An 11,093-nucleotide genomic window follows, 5' to 3' on the forward strand; every position below is an offset into this window, starting at 1 on the left:
GGATGTGATAGGAAGCATTAGGAGGAACACACTGAGGTGGTTTGGCCATATGGAGAGGATGGAGGGTGAGAGACTGACAAGGAGAGTGTATGTGAGTGAGGTGGAGGGGGGGAGAGGGAGGGGGAGGCCCAGGATGAGATGGAGGGATGGGGTGGAGAGGTATATGAGAAAGGGGTGTGTGAGTTGGGAGCAGGGCAGTGAAATGGCGGGGGACAGGGCGACGTGGAGGCGATTAGTTTGTGGCCACCCCGTACGGGATTGAGGTGTCTGGCAATTGATAGATAAATAGATAGTAACAGGAGCAAATGTCACTGGATGCATTCCATTTATCTTTTCAGGTGATGGATTTCAAACCTTTTGAATGTACCCATTGGAGTCAGCGACATGAAAGGCCATTGCCAGTGTCATCATTGAAACCTTGAATGACTGGGGTATATCTGAACATATGGTAGGAATGGCATTCGACACCACTGCCAGCAATACCGGACTGTGGGCAGGGGCGTGCACCCTTACTCAACAACGGTTGCACAACGATCTCCTCCATCTGGCTTGTCGGCATCACATTTTTGAGATCCTTGTTAATAAGGCCTTCACCATTTGCCTTGGACTGTCCTCTAGTCCTGACATTAACATATTCAAGCAGTTAAAAGCCAAGTGGAATACTGTTGACACAACGAGCTTTCAGACCTTGAATGACAATGAGAAAATGCCGGTGACTGATATTGAGCAGTGTGATGAGCTCATAGCATTTTGTATGAAACAGTTGCAAGAAAGCCATCCTCATGATTATCGAGAACTGCTAGAACTGTCCATTGTTGTCTTGGGTGGTGTACCGCCCCGTGGAACACAGTTTCAGCACCCTGGTGCTTGCCACCATGCCAGATGGATGGTTAAAGTTATATACAGCATCAAAGTCTATCTTTTCCATCATCAGACAAACATCATAATGATGCAAGGCCAAGGACTGAAGAGGTTTGTTGTGTTCATAATGAAGCAATACCTGAAATCATGTTTCATGGCAACAAAAGCAGCTCTAGCTCCAGCAAACGATCTGACGCTTCTCCAGGAATTGTCATTTTATCCTGATAAGGACATCTTGGAAGTCTGCTTGAAAGCATTTGGTCGTCACTTGTGGTATTTGTCAGAGCAATTAGTTGGATTGGCCTTTTTTGATCCAACTGTTGACCCTAAAGAGATGCGATAAATGGTGATGCCTCTTAACGAAGAAGGAAGCAAAGATCAACTAAAGAGAGAAACATCTAAACTTACGGCGACTGCACTGAATCAGAATACAGTTTCAAGTTTTGTGATTAATAACACCAAGAAGATTTTCACACTGCTTGCCCATCCTCATTCATTCCTAGAATTCGATCCATCCACATGGGGAAGTCGTGAGGATTACGAGGAAGTTGAGCACAGGGACTACAGGTAATAAGTGACTATACTGAAAAAAGGGGTAGCACTGATTCAAGAGTTTAATCCATTGTTGACCAGGAAAAAAGATCAAAGGCAGTTTCTTCTTCAGGTCGTTGAGCAACACAGGCAAGCATATCCAGATGCGAAGGTTACACTGGCAACAATTACAAGCCATAAAACTAGGCAACGGTAAGTGGGAGTTGGGTTCCCATGATGCCGTCCCCAGTGAGGGGCTGATACTCTGCAAAGAGGGGGACCTAGGTAACCCAATGGCATATTAACATTATGCCATAATAGTAATATTTTGATCATGATGCGTCACTAATAGATATTAAAATTAAAATTATCTAATAAGCATGATGATTTGCATACTCCATTTTTTATCAACAGTAACGAAGTCCCGCAGCAGCCGAAGCAAATCTTTAAAAGTTAAAAATTAAAGACCACCCATAAATAAGAGAGAGAGAGAGAGAGAGAGAGAGAGAGAGAGATGTATGTATGAATATTATATATACAGAATGGTGGGTTGCACAGCCAGATTCAATTTCCAAAGTGAAAGATAGATGATTAATGATAAAAAGATATGCCAAATAAAAGTAAGCGAAAACAAAGCAACCATTCAGTTGGAAAAAACGAACATATTTCAGGCCCTAAGTAATGCTGGATGTGTCACTGATCAGCTGAATGATAGATCAACAAAAGTGCTCAGAAAATCAGTGGAGGCAGTAGGAAAACCTAATACAACCAAAGCCAAAAATTATTCAGAAAAGACACTCTAGCTTATGAAAAAAAGAAAGGAAAAGAAAGGAAAAAACAAAGAAAGATGAAATAGAACGAGCGGAATTAAATAATCTTATCAACAAAAGACAAAGAGAAGGAAAAAGAACGAGAAACATGTATCAGATTAAAGAAACCATCAAAAAAGGAAAAAGTCTGAAACATGTCCGAAGTAAAATGGCACTAAGAAAGCAACAAATTACATCACTGAAAAACAAAAACGGTGAAGTAATTAAATGCAGAGATAAGATGCTGAAGAGAATTGAAGAATTCTCTACGACAAACTGTATACATCAAAGACCGTAGTACCAACAGCTAACTTTTCAGTTGACACAAGTGAAATACCCAAGGTAACACCAGATGAAGTAAATGTTTCTTTTAAAAATATGAAATGAGGGAAAGCTCCGGGAGAAGATTGAATAGTAGCAGATTTACTGTTGGATGCAGGATAGAAGTACAAAACAGGCTTGCTCATTTATTTACACAATGTATAAAAAAGAAGAAAATTCCCAAAACATGGTGTAATGCAATAGTTACTTTACAAAAAAGATGACTCAAAAGATCTTAGTAACTATCGACTCATCAGCTTATTATCAGTCATTTACAAACTCTTCACTAAGTCCTTACGAGCAGAATAACTACAAAATTGGAGGAAAACCAACCTCATGAACAGACAGGATTCCGAAGCGGGTATTCGACTACTGATCATCTACACACAATGAATCAGCTGATTGAGAAAACTACAGAATATAATAATCCACTGTGCTTAGGTTTTGTTGATTACGAAAAGCCTTTCGACTCAGTGGAGCACATAGTAATTATAAATTCATTGCGACAACAAGGAGTGAATGAGAACATTGTAAAACTGCTCTAAAACATATATAAAGAGGGAACTGGTTCAGTTAACTTACATAAGAACTCAGAAAAAATTAAGACTGAGAAGGGCGTGCGTCAGGGAGATACAATTTCACCAAAATTATTTACAGCGTGCCTAGAAAGTATTTTCAGAAAGCTACACTGGGAAAACAAAGGACTGAACATTGATGGAGAAAAGCTAAACCATTTAAGATTTGCAGATGACACTGCCCTAATCTCAGAAACAGCAGAGACATTGCAAGAAATGTTAAATGACCTAAACAGAGAAAGTCTCAAAGCATGGCCAAAGATGAACCGGAGTAAAAATAAAGTAATGTTTATTCCACAAACACCAAAGAGCGTCATAAGAATAAGCAGAGAAACTCTTGAAGAAGTCGAGGAGTACAATTACTTGGGACAAATACTAAAATAAACGAAAGATAATGATAGCGAAATAGAAAGACGCATTACAATTGGATGGAAAGCTTTCGGTAAACACAGAGACATGAAATGTAGCTTCCCAGTTTGTATGAAACGAAAAGTATTTAACGAGTGTATAATTCCAGCTATGACGTATGGTTGTGAGACCTGGAAACTGAAAAAAATCGATGGAAAATAAATTACTCCGTTCTCAGAGAGCAATGGAAAGGTCAATGTTAGGAATATCTTTAAGAGACAGGAAACGATCAACTTGAGTGAGACAGCAGACTAAAGCCAAAGATAATAAAAAAAATAAAATAATTTGGTTTTACGCCAGGTATCCTTGAAGGGCTAAGGCGTTGCCCCTGGGTAGAGAACTTTTGGACTGAAGCGTGTAACATTTTATGACCGGATGCCCTTCCTGATGTCTACCAATGACCCTTGGGTGGATTCGATCCTCCGACTCTACGGTCAGAGCGGAGCACTCTAACCCACTGAGCCACGGCTGCTACTAAAAGAATAGAAATGGAGGTGAGCAGACCATGTAACAAGAATAAGGGATACCCGATGGAGCAAGAGGTTGACTGACTTGACACCAAGAGATTATAATCTATCTATCTATATACCTAGGCTGCTTCCCCCAAGGAAAGGGAGGTAGCCGAGACAGGACGACACACTCCCCATTTACTCATCCATTTAAACACATTCATTCGCATCTTAGCCCCAAGGGGAGAACGGACAGATCCTCACTGCACCACACCGCACAAGGGTCAACTGCGCAATGCAATCAGTGACATCCACAGCAGGGCCCGACAGCAGAGCTGGTTTACCCCTGCCACATCATAACAGACCCATCCCCTTACCCGCACCTGACCCGACTAGCTGATCAGACCAAATGCGGGAGAATATCCCCTCAGGGCTGCATCATCACTTATTCACAATTTCTCTCCATTTATTTCTGTCACGCACAGACACTCTTCCTTGCTCAACAGACATCCCTCTCGCATCCAGTGCTCTCTTCACACTGTCCATCCATCCTATTCATGGTCTTCCTCTCAGCCTTACACCTCTCACATCACAACTAGTTATCTTTTTCACCAATCGCTCATTATCCATTCTCTCCATATGCCCAAACCATCGCAACACCCTCTGCTCAACTCTACCAGCCATCTCCTGAACAACTCCAGTTCTCCTTCGCACTTCATCATTTCGCACTCGATCCATACGCGTCACTCCACACATACTCCTCAGACACCTCATCTCCATTACATTCAAACTTTTCCTCTCTGCTACATCCATATTCCATGTTTCAGCCCCATATAACGCAGTCGGTACCATAACACCCTCATACAACCTTCTCTTTACATCTATTCTGAGCAAACGACATCTAAACACTTTTTTCATTCTTCCCAGCACCTTTCCTACTTCATTTATTCTAAACTTCACTTCTGCATCTATTCTTCCATCCACAGCAACATGTGACCCTAGATATTTAAAACACTCTACCTCCTCAAGCAACTCGCCATTCAAAGCTATATTCATCCCCCTACCATCTACCGACCTCGTACACTTCATCACTTTACTCTTATTCTCATTTAATTTCAATTTCCTCCTTTCACACACCTTTCCAAACTCCTCTACCAACTGTCTCAATCTCTCCTCTGAATCAGCCACCAGTGCAGTATCATCTGCAAACAGCAGCTGCTTCAGATTCCACTCTCCATCATCAACATTCACCAGACTCAGACCTCCACCTAAAACTCTTGCATTCACCTCCCTTACAACACCATCCATGTAAATATTAAACAACCAAGGCGACATCACACATCCCTGTCGCAGCCCCACTCTCACAGGAAACCAGTCACTCACAGCATTTCCCACTCTTACACATGCTCTACTATTTACATAAAAACTTTTCAACCCTTTTAGTAACCTACCATCAAGTCCATACAATCTTAAAACAGTCCACAAAACCTCCCTATCAATTCTATCATACGCTTTCTCTAAATCCATAAATGCCCAAAACACATCCTTGCCTTTTGCTAAATACTTTTCACACACTTGTCTCACAGCAAACACCTGATCCACGAATCCCCTCCCTCTCCTAAAGCCACACTGCTCTTCACCAATCACTCCCTCTGTACCCTCTCTAACTCTCATAATTAACACTCTACCATAAACCTTACCTACAACACTCAACAGACTTATACCCCTAAAGCTAGTACATTCATACTTATCACCCTTGCCTTTATACAACGGGACCACACAAGCACTTGCCCAGTCAATTGGCACCATACCTTTCACAAAGCACACATTCAACAATCTTACTAATCAGTCAACAATGGTCACTCCACCACCTTTCAGGCATTCCACAGCACACCCATCCATGCCTGCAGCTTTCCCTGTTTTCATCTCCTTTACTGCCTTCTCCACTTCCTACTTCGTGATCAAAGAATCATTCAACTCTCCCAACACATTTATTCCTTGCACCCTTCCATCTGCCACAATCTCAGCCACCCTTTCCTCCTCTACATTTAACAATCTTTCAAAATACTCTGCCCATCTTTTCCTTACTGCATCCATCTCAATTAACATCCTTCCATCCTCTGCTTTTACTCGTTCTTCCTCCCCAGACTCTCCCTTTCGCACCCTTTTCACCTCCTTCCAAAACATTTTCTTATTCTGTTGAAAATTCTCTGTAAGCCGCCTACCCCACCTCTCATCTGCTGCCACTTTAGCATCATGCACAGCCCTTCTCGCCCTATTCCTCTTTTCCTTATACCTTTCATATGACATCTCATCCTTCCTCTGCAGCCACACTTCATATGCACGTCTCTTCTCAGCCACAGCCATACTTACTTCCTCGCATCACCATTCGCTTCCCTTTCTTACACCACCACCCACACGTCTCACACCACACACCTCTTCTGCATGCCCCACCACAGCACTCTTAAACAACTGCCATTCCTCCTCCACACTGCCATTTTCCTGATCTTTCAGTGCGTTCCATCATCTTTCAATTTCTCCTGATACTCTATCTTTTTCTCTCTTTTATCCAACTCACTCATTTCAAAACCTCCCTGCCACACCTAACCCTCCTAGCTCTCACCCATCTCTTACCTACTCTTAACTTTCCCTCCACCAGGTAGTGGTCAGACATACCTCCACCCTCCCCTCTCAGAACTCTCACATCCAACAATCTCCTATTACATTCCTAGACACAACCACATAGTCCATCAAAGCTCTATCAACAACCCTTCCACCCTCCTGTCTCACCCATGTATACTTATAAATATCTTTCTTCTCAAACAGCGTATTTCCAATCACCATCTCTCGCTCAACACACATCGCTATCATTCTTTCCCCATTTTCATTTCTTCCAGGAAGCCCATGCATACCAACTACACCTTCAACTGCTACATTTCCCACTCTAGCATTCAGATCTCCCATCGTTACCACATTCACATTCGCTCCAAAACTCTGCAGACACTCATCAACATCATTCCAGAAAGACTCCCTCTCTTCTTCATCCCTTTCACTACCGGGCCCATATGTACTCACAAACACCCACAACTCACGTTCAAATTTCGCTATCACCCACATCAGTCTCGATGACACCTCCTTCCATTCAATCACACACTGCTGTACTTCCGGACTCACTAACAAGGCCACACCTTCTCTTGCCCTTCCTCTATCAACACCTGACAATCTTCCATTCACACTTCCAAACATAGACTCACCCTTCCCTTTCATCTTCGTTTCACTCAAAGCTAACACATCCAACTTTCTTCTCACAAACATTCTTCCAATCTCCTCCCTTTTAGCTTCAATTGTACTACATCCACGCACATTCATAGACCCAATCTTCAGGGTACGGGGATAACTCCATCCCCCATCCCTTTCTCTGGCCTGTCTCTTTTTAGGAACTAAAAAACAGAGGAGGGGGTCCCTAGTCCCCTCACCCCGCCCCTTTTAGTCGCCTTTACGACACGCAGGGAATACGGTGGCAGTATTCTTCCTAACACAACCTGGCCGGAGAGTAGTAGTACAACCCCATAGTGCGGCCAGATTGTGTCCCCCCCGCCACAGGGGGGGCCAGACAGGAGGTGGAGAGATGAGATAAAGAAATTTGGTGGGAAAATGTGGCAATGATTGGCTCAGTCAAGGAATTCGTGGAAAAAGTTAGGGGAGGACTTTGTTCAGCAGGTGACTTGTAATGGCTGATGATGATGATGATTATATATATACAGTACATCCCTCTAGTATGCACCTAGTACGACGGCAGAGGACGTCACATACTAGGAATTCGCATACTGTGAATATATAAACTTATGGGAAAAATTACAAATGGGCGGCACCCCCTTTCATGGGCAACCCTTGAGACATCTTTCAAACCTAAGTATTGTTCTATACAGGGAAACTATCTAAGACATATTACCTACGATAAAGTAAACCAACAAGATTATGGGTTTACTAGGTAAATCAACAAGAATAGGGCTTAACTAAACCAACAAGAATATGGCTGCTCATCTTTTCCCAAGAGGACAACAGGCGTGACGGAGGTAAGAAGAGGATCCGAGGCAGGATGAGGCACCTAGCATGCATCTCCTGCATCACCCACTACACCACCTGACACACCACCTTCCTCATCACTTTCGTCACCAGCACTTTTGACACTTTCACTACCTAATGCACTCACTTCGTTCATAAACCCTTCAAAATCTATTTCTGACACCTTAGACATCGAATCAGCCTCTTGATCCTCCTCAGGATATGGCTCTTCTGATGTTGAAGGGAATGATTCTCCACTTTGTAAAAGCCGAAGGAAACGGGTGATGAGTGTTTGCTTCCATCTGTTTACTTCCTGGTGTAGTAGCGGAATGATCTGTCCAGTGAAGACATCACCTCCTCTACTCGGAACTGAGAGCATTCGATGTCCTTGAATTCTTCCTTGAATTTATCAAGGTCACATAGTACCCTGCTGATCTCCATCATGGTCAAATCTTCACTCTCCATCACTGGTGTTGCTGCCTTTTCTGCTGCTATCTCCTGCTCAAGGTCAAGGTGGGTGGAGCTTAGGCAACCGTTATCGCTTCTTTGGGGGGCAATGTCATGTACTCTGGGTAACCTCGGATTTGGGTCACTATTCGCTCCCCGTCTCGCTTACAAAGAGTTCAGTTCGTGTACTAATAAAAAATACACTAATATTTAAAAAAAAAATAGGTCCTTGCATACAAGGTGGACGGCGCACTCGGAACACGTGTACTGTGGGGATGTACTATATATATATATATATATATATATATATATATATATATATATATATGTGGTGGATGGGAGCATCTATCCACTCACTCAGTGTATAGATGCCATCTGTTCTCTACACTGAGTGACAACCCAAATGGTTTCGTGTACCCAGGAAACCATTTAGCATGCTGGGTGGTAACCATATAACCAGGGACTCTGGGAGGGTTAAGTGTCCCCCAGATTCCCCTATCCAAATTCACTTAATCATGGCAGTTGTTTCAGACAGACTCGGAGGGCCCAATACCTGCCCAGGGTCCCAACCAAATGGGCAGATTTGCATGGCCATGCAGAATGTGAGAGGTGTGATTGAGGAGAGCAAGAGAGTTGAAGTGGCGAATGTGTTCAAGAGTGCGAGATATGCCGTGATGACATTGTGTGAAACGACGACGAAAGCGTGTGAAGTGGAGGAGTTGGAGGGTGTGAAATGTGTAATGCTGGGAATGAATGGGCGAGAAAGATGCAAGGAAGGAATTGCTTTGTTAATGAATGAGGTGTGGCAGAGTGAAATGAAAGACTACAAATGTGTCAGCTTGAGGTGTGTTTATGTCAAATTCAAGTTTGAGAAGGTGAAAGTCGCAGTAACTGTAGTGTATGCACCGTGTGAGGACAGGGGTGAGAGAGAGAAAGACAGGTTTTGGGATGAGCTGGATGAAGTAGTGGAGAAATGTCCAGGAGCTATAAAGTGATCGTAATGGGGGATATGAATGGAAGAGTAGGCATTGGTCCTGAGGATGACATAATAGGTTGTAATGGAGCACTAGAAGAAAATGATAATGGGAAACGACTAAAGGATATGTGTCAGGAGAGGAGGCTGTGCATTCGTATCTCGTATTTCAAACATAAAGTTGCATATATATATATATATATGGTATAGAGTGAGCAGGGACCGTGTTGAAAGAAGCCTGATTGATTACGTGCTTGTAGAGAGGTCGATGATGGGAATGTCTGCTGATACGAGTGCCGTGAGAGAACTACGTGGAGTTCTATCAGAATATATGATTCTGCTATGCAAGATCAAGCTGAGAGGAGTGAGATGGATCAGGAGAGATAGGAGCAGTCAGGGAGAAAGACTGAAAGTTGAGAAGCTGAGGATAAAAAAAGTAGCAGATGATTACAGGACCATAGTAGAAGAGGAATTAGAATCATTGCATTGGAATGAAATGGATCTGGATAGGCTGTGGAATGCATATAGGGATTGCTTAGTTAGGAATGCTAAAATGGTGTGTGGTGGGGCAAGAGTAACAACATAGAAGAAAGGTGTGGCATGGTGGGATGATGGGGTTACGAGAGCAGTGGAGGAAAAGAGGAAGAAGTGGCTAAAGTGGTTACAGGACAGGGGCTCAGTTGAAATAAGAACTGAATATATTGAGAGCAAGAAGCACGTAAAGAGACTAGCGAAGAGGAAAAAGAAGGAGGGAAATGATGATCCAGGAAGAATACTGAATGCAAACTATTCTGAAAATAGGAAGTTTTTCTGGAAAGAGGTGCGTAAATGTAGAAGTGAATGCAAAAAGAAATGTGAAGGTGTGAAGGATGTAGGTGGTAAAATATTAACCCATGGGGATGAAGTAAGGACAGATGGAAAGAATATTTTGAAAGCCTGATGAATGGGACTAGAGAGAGCAGAGCCCCTGCAAACGTGATTGGTTTTGGGAGGGTGCAGAGAAGGAATGCAGAGCCAAGAGACGTGACACTTGCACAGGTGAAGAGTGCTGTAAAGTGGGTGAAAAATGGGATAGCAGCTGGGGTTGATGAGGTGTATGCAGAAATGATTCAGTGTAGTGGAGAGAGTGGAATGAAGTGCTTGTTGGAGATAGGTAAGAAGGCATGGATGAGTGAAACTGTGCCAGCAGAGTGGAAAAAGGCGTTGACTGTACCCCTGTACAAAAAATGAAGGTGAGCTAAGTGAGTACAAGAATTATCGTGGCATAAGTTTATTGAGTGTGGTATGGAAGGTATATGGAAGAATTATTATAGAGAAAGTACGAGAGATATCAGAAGTCCTAGTGAATGATGAACAGGGTATCTGTAGGAGTGGCAGAGGATGTGTGGATCAAACACTTGCATTGAGACAGATAGTGGAAATGGCTTATGAGATGGAGTGTAAGGTGTTTATGGCACTCATGGATCTGGTAAAAGCATACGACAAAATAGACAGGCAAGGATTGTGGAAAGTTGGCGCATGTATGGTGTAGATGGTAAGCTGCTTGATGCCGTCAAGAGTTTTGATGATGGTAATTAGGCATGTTTAAGGGTTAATGGGCATCTAAGTGAATGGTTCACGATCGGCGTGGGCATGCGACAACGTTGTGTGATGT

Source organism: Coenobita brevimanus, chromosome 72 (genome assembly GCF_032717465.1).
Source record: "Coenobita brevimanus isolate Jiangsu-jjx chromosome 72, ASM3271746v2, whole genome shotgun sequence".
Lineage (NCBI taxonomy): Eukaryota > Metazoa > Arthropoda > Malacostraca > Decapoda > Coenobitidae > Coenobita > Coenobita brevimanus.